The sequence below is a fragment of the Bactrocera latifrons genome, unplaced genomic scaffold (genome assembly GCF_001853355.1).
Source record: "Bactrocera latifrons isolate USDA-ARS-PBARC rearing strain unplaced genomic scaffold, ASM185335v1 scaffold_115, whole genome shotgun sequence".
Classification (NCBI taxonomy): domain Eukaryota; kingdom Metazoa; phylum Arthropoda; class Insecta; order Diptera; family Tephritidae; genus Bactrocera; species Bactrocera latifrons.
The window spans coordinates 747,328-754,298 of NW_017534575.1; positions in this window are offsets into that span (position 1 = coordinate 747,328).

The following is a 6,971-nucleotide window of genomic DNA, read 5'->3' on the forward strand; positions in this document are numbered from 1 at the left end:
AATTTTTCTTACAAGCCACACGAACATATATTTATTGTATTTTAAGTTTCCAGATGCGAGCGAAAATATTATGAATTTGGATGGATGTAAATATATTCGTGGAGTATGTTAAAGTGGGTATCGACGAAAATGGGAATCGGAAATTATATGACACTGTTGGAATGTTGGAAGGGCGAAATCTCGAGAAACGCATGACTTTGATATGCGTTGGAAGGAAATTAAGCAACAAACGCAATAATCGAGATTGGGGCATAAGAGAAATTATATATGAAAAGGGTATCAAAAAAGCTGAAAGCTTCAGCAAATATAGAAAATGTTGTCAAAGACAGCCAAAAAAATGTGTTTTGAGCAATTTAGTACTACTGCTAGCAGTGACTTCAATATAAAAGGAAATTTTTATCCTTCCCTTTATTACAAAGTAAATGTCAAGACCTTAACTTTAACTTCAAAATCTAATTTCATACATCGATTTTACACGCATTTCATTTAAGCTTATAAAATTTTTTAATACCCCTCAGGCATTTTAAGGACCTAAATTCCATAAAGAAATCACATAAAAATTTAGACTGTCTGTATGTTCCCTCGAATCACCCTCAATTTAGTATAATTCCCTTTTATATGGCAATTCCACAAAAAGGTAATGCCTCAGTAGTTGCAAATACCGGCGCATCAACTCACATGGTTATTACCATATCCTGATTATCCTTAAATTTGAATGCGAAATGTCAATTGAGTGAATTTGTGACGGTTGCTCACTTACGCGGGCGACACATTGGCTGACGTATCGGCGTTGAACTCCGTAAAGATGCTTATGCGACACATACACAGACGTGAACAGGTGTGTGTTTTGTATTTTTATGCAAACAAATGCTTTTGCATGATATGCACGGCGTATGAGTGATATCCTCGTTAAGCAGAGAAAATGTGCGATTTGTATGTGTGTATTTATTACAAGAAAGCCTGCATGAAAATCCAATTATAATGCAAAGTAGCACATAAATATGCGAATAAGGCAAATTTTGAATTTTCTTGCGAAAAGGAGGATGAGACAATTTAGCGTTGAAAGAAAAGGCAGCTAACAAGGAACTGTTGTCTGCAGACAAGGGCTGTTAGTTTCTTTAGGTTAACGAAAGTCTTGTTGAGGAGAGCCTAACTCTGTTCGTTGGTTTCATTTATTCGTTTTTCGTACCCTAACCGGGGCGTATTTAGTTTAAAACTTCATTTGTAATACCCAAGAGGAAAGTCAGAGATCCTATAAAGAATGTACTTAAATAATATTATTTTCCAAGAGCATTGCATAACATTATTATCTCCGCAAATATTTTTCAGATCAGAGCACTTTAATATATAGTTGTCACACGAGCTGACGATCACAATGAAGCTTTTGTATTGAAAACTTTTCTATTTGAGATGATATCTTCTTGAAATTTGGTACAGATCATTTTCTGAGACAAAGATATTATTTTCATAAAAATGTTTCAGATCCGATTACTATTGCATACAGTTGCCATACGAACTGGCGATCACAATGAAGCTTTTGTATTGAAAACTTTTCTATTTGAAAAGTAGTCTTCTTGAAATTTGATACAGATCATTTTCTTAGGCAAAGCTATTATCTCCCTTACAATGTTCCCGATCCGACTACCATAGCATATAGCTGCCATGTAAACTGAACGCTGAAAACCAGGTTTTTGTTTGGAAAACGTTTTTATTTGAGAGCCAATCTTTATGAAATTTTACACAAATTAGGATATACAGCAAAGCTACCATCTCCAAAGATATTCTTCCGATCGGACCACAACAGCATATAGCTGCCATGCAAACTGATGGGCAAAAGTTTCTATTTGTTCCTTATTGATTTTGCATAAACAACAAAAACGTGCACAAGCCACGTGCCATATTTGGTTTCACTAACAACAACAACAATTGCAACTCAATACTTATACGCTCGATTGACGGAATAGCAGCTACTCAACAGCGGCTAAGTGTCGCAAAACAATTCTTTTGTTACAAGTTATTCATTTATGCACTGCTTTCCTCACTTCTTGCCAGCTCGTTTTTATTCAATACAACTTTGCTTACAAAACTGTGCCTGAATTAAATTGCTTATATTTATTTCTGTATTTTCTCCCGTTCTTCTACAATACTTTCATCTTCCTTTACTAATATCCTTTTCACATCCCTGCCACGTTCTTTACTCATTTACTCTTGACTAGTGCAAGCATATGCGCGCCAATTGGACCGTTGAAAGCCGCCACAAAAGCTTTGCCTTAAGTATACTTAGCAAACAAGTAGAACAAGTGGAAGCGGCGGCTTATGACTTGCAACAAAGCAATAATTTATACAAAACCAAATATTATTTACATATGCATGCCGTTGTGTGTGTGTGTGTGTATGTAGCGTATTTCGTTGTTGCATGCCGGCAGCTAAAGAATACAATAAAATAATAAATATATGCCTACTTTGTTCTACTTCCACACAGTTGTGCTGTATGCTTATTGTCGGCTTTGGCTCCCTCGAAAGTATTGTTATTTTCTTTAATTCTTTGATTGTACTTATGCGCTTGTTGTAGCTTCTTATGCCGAATAGCATGGCGTTTTGCATATGCCTGCTTAATGCCGTTAGCCAACTTGTGTTCCCTGTTTACCATATTCGATACGCGCATGTGTATGTATGTGTGTGTAGTGTTCTTGATCAAAAGTAGTTCCATTAATATTATCCTATTGAATTCTTCCGAAATACGTTTGCATATATTTATACCACAGAAGTGAGATTTGCATAAGATAAATGAAGTGGATGTTTGCGGAAGCGGAAACGGATGTTTTTGGAGAAGTAGTTTTACATAGCGCCCTTATAGTTATATTAATGGTTATAAAAAGGGTCTTGTATACTTATTTTAATCAATCTCAAAACTCTAAACCAAAACTATATTCATAGAACAGGTTATAAAGCTTTTCCCAGTTAGAGTCTATTAGTTACTCAACGTGTTATTAAAGATCTGTCGTAACGTTACCTCTATTTATCGTTGCAAGTAGTTATAATTAAAAATTCATTTGGAAAATAATCATATATTTTTTAGTCAAAGTCTTAGTCACAAGTCATATATGTAACCACATTCATAATCTTAGCCAAAGTCATAATCAGAAGTCATATTCACCATTATAGTCATAGCCAAATTCTTAATCTTCCTCAGAACAATAGTCATAAGAAAGCTATAATCACAGACATAATCATAGTCACGTTCACAATCACCGTTAAAGGCATAATCGCAGTAGTAGTCAACATAAGTTATTTGGCAATTATAGTCATACACATAAGTCATATCGATAACCTTAGTCAAAGACATAGACTCAATATAACGATAATCCCAGTCCTATTTATATTATTAAAATCATCAGGAAAATCATAGTCGCAGTCATAGTTATAATGGGTCCAAATAATAATTATAGTCATAGTCACAGTAGTAGACATAATCATAAGTCATATTACCACTTGAAGTCATTGACATAATTCATATTTACAGTCTCCATCGAAGTCATAATCTCATACTCATAAACAATATTAAAATCATAACCATATTAACAGTCATATTTATATTTATAATATAAATCAGTATGGTAGTCAACACCATAAGTCATATTTGCAATCGTAGTCAATAGATAAGTTATACTGGCAGTCCCATACATGAAATCATAATGATAGTCATATTCATAACCAGTCAAGATCACATCCATTCACTATTATATTCATAATCATAGTAACAGTCATAACCATATTAATATTTATAATATTATAATGCAATTCTCTATAATAGCAATCATCGTAAGTCATATTCGCAGTCAGAGTCATAATTATAAGCCAATCTCCCAGTCTTAAGTAATCATAATATAAAATCAATAACAATGAGATTTTTAGTCATATGTAGCCATAATCATATTATTTAATAAGAATCATAGTCATTATCACATAAAAAGTCATAAACATACTCATAATATTAATCAATATAATAGTTAAAATCATAAATCATAATCGCAGTGTCAATAATAATGTTAATAATCGTTATAAGCATAGTCTTATTCATGATCTTAGTCGGAATAATAGTCATAAGAATGTTTATATTAATAACCAATGTCGTATTAATAATTAAAGTTTTAAAAAATTGTTTATTAATATGAAAATTAATGACTTAATTCATTACGAAATTATTCCTAGTTATAGTCCTAATTAAAAACGTTGTCCCAATACTAGACCTAACCAAAGTCACAATCATAATAGCAGTCACAGTCGTAATGATTATCTAAAATCATTATCATACTCATAGCCCTAGACATAATCGTACAGCCGATCATAATAGGTATATCAATATGTTATCCGTTGGTCACAAAATAAGTCCTTATCAAAATCTCAAGTCAAATAACAGTCATACGAGTATCGGTAATGACTGTCACAGCCATTGTCAATAAGTCATCACAGTTGTGGTCTTCGTAGTCGTACTGATAATCGGTGACTATTACTATCACTATGACATTGACTGTTATCATGATTCTTATTTTGATTACGACTATTATATTATTTCATTTTTATAATCTTAAATATTCTTAATTAAAGGCGCAGTTATAGTTAAAGCCTAAGAAAAAAATCTTGGCCGCCAAAATGATAATCATAGGTAAAGTCATGTTCATAGTCATTTTGCTAGTAATAATTTTAGTCGTGGTAATAATCCAAATGATAGCCTCGAATCTTAATTTTAGTTATTTATTATTTTTCATTCATACTGATCATCACTAGTAATGACCGATCCGTGATTTGTAACCAATGCCATTGATACTTCTTAGCACTTTCAACCACTCCAAAATCATTAAACAGTAAGGACGAAGGGCCCATATAATTACGCTGAAGTCATTGATTATAGGTAACATATACATCTTTTTTTTTACACATGGAATAAATCTACTTCAACTATAAATATAAGCATTAACAGTGAAATCACACTCATCAATTATAACTCATCAATTATAACTCTTAGGGACAACTCTTAGGAAGCAACTCTAATATTTAAAGATATTTTTCATTTATTAGTCACAACTTAACGTAAGTCATTAGTAAAATTCAGGACTTAATAATAATTTTTATTTTTAGTTGACCAACCACTTTTATGTTAACTATAACTACAAAAAAAAATTTTAAATTTTACTTTCACTCTTTCTAGAAGCTTTCTCGCGAAAAAAACTCGTACTCGTTAAACAGCAACCTTTACTCACTGCTTGTATTTGCTGCTGTTACTATGTTAAGGCAATTTCGTTTAGCGTATTTGCTCTTTTCCAATGCTTTTCATTTGTTAGCTTGAAAATGTTTTGCTAAATTTGGCTGTCGCTGCTAAGTTGGCTGCCAAGGCTTCCTGAAATTTCGCTTACTTAAATTGAGCTAGTGTAGAGTATATGTTCATAAGTTGAAATATTTATTTTTATGGTTTTGCCGCGTCCGTTATAATCGAAATTATTTTCTTTATTACTTTTTCATTTAAATTTAGAACACTTGAAGATACGAAATATAAATAAAAATCACAATGATTGGTATACGCATTTTCCTGAGTAAATATGGTATCGCTTTAGTGTGGCATGCAAAAGAAGCCAAATAATTTCTATATTTAAATGTGAACAGGAAAAAAAATGAAGCCTTCTTGAAGAAAGAAGAGAAACATTTTGAGTGAAAACAAACTTTCTTTGTATGCCATAAACTTTCATAGTATATATATTTTTTTGTTGAAGTCAGTAAAAATAAGAGGAAGTCTATGTGATGCAAGAAAATATCTTATACAATAGGACTTTTGAAGATTAATGCTAAAATGAGATGTTTCCTCTATTAAATTAAATAAAGAAGACTTAATAGTCAATTCACGGAAACATTTTTTAAACTATGAAAATCTCAGAGCTTTTTAGCTGCTCGCATGCCTACGTAGTCAAAACTCAGATGGAAGGCTATTGGGAGAGTTCTCTCTAAGAATCAAAGTTTTAGACTACCGAATCATTGTAGTGTGTTTCCAGCAGAAGTGACTATCATTAAAGTAGCAGTAGATGAATTGTTCCGAAATACAACCTCTTTGAAAAGGTGAACATTTACTCCGACAGCAGGGCGGCAATATTAACTTTGAACTCGTTATCTCTGTGCACAAAGTTAGTGAAAGAGGATCTGACTCACTATCGCTAGCATCGAACTACTTTACTATCAGATTCGTTGTTGTTGTTGATGTTGCAGATGCAGAATCTTGCCGAGTTGACAGTCCTTAACCCAAAAAAAAAAAAAACCGGGTCCGTTCCGGTTACGTAGATCCGACATCAGATTCTTCTTAGTACCTGGTCACAATACTATTTTAGGCTAACAACAGTCCTACAGTCCTTTCGAGTAAAAATAAGTAAGGGTAAAAATCTTGTCAGACCCTGATTGTCAAAGTTATATGGAGGAAGGTGAGATGGAAACATCCAGGCATTTTCTTACAGACTCTAACATTTTGCAAAAGTAAGTTCCAACATCTCGGCAGTCGTATCTTTGGCGAACCTGATGAAATAACCAGAAGTGTTACCACCTGCCTCCAAAAATAAAAAAAAAAACTCAAAGAGATTTGTCGAGATTCTTCAATCAACGCTTTGTAATAGTAGCACATTTCAATGGACCGACGCTCTCATATGTACTAGTGGGATTCGTTTTTAGATTGATCTTTTAATCAAAACCAACTTAACCTAATCTAATGAAACAGGAGAAGTATTTATATAGGAAATGTAGACTTGGATCAAAATCGTTAAAATTTATAGACGAAAAAAGAATTTTTGATTGAAAACGGTTTCAAAAAAGACACATAAATAATTAAGTAAATTCCAAATAATATCAGCGAAGAAAATAAGCACTGATTTTATAACCTAACCTCATAATATCAAGTGACATCATGTTCGTTCCACCTCATTGATAACAAGCTA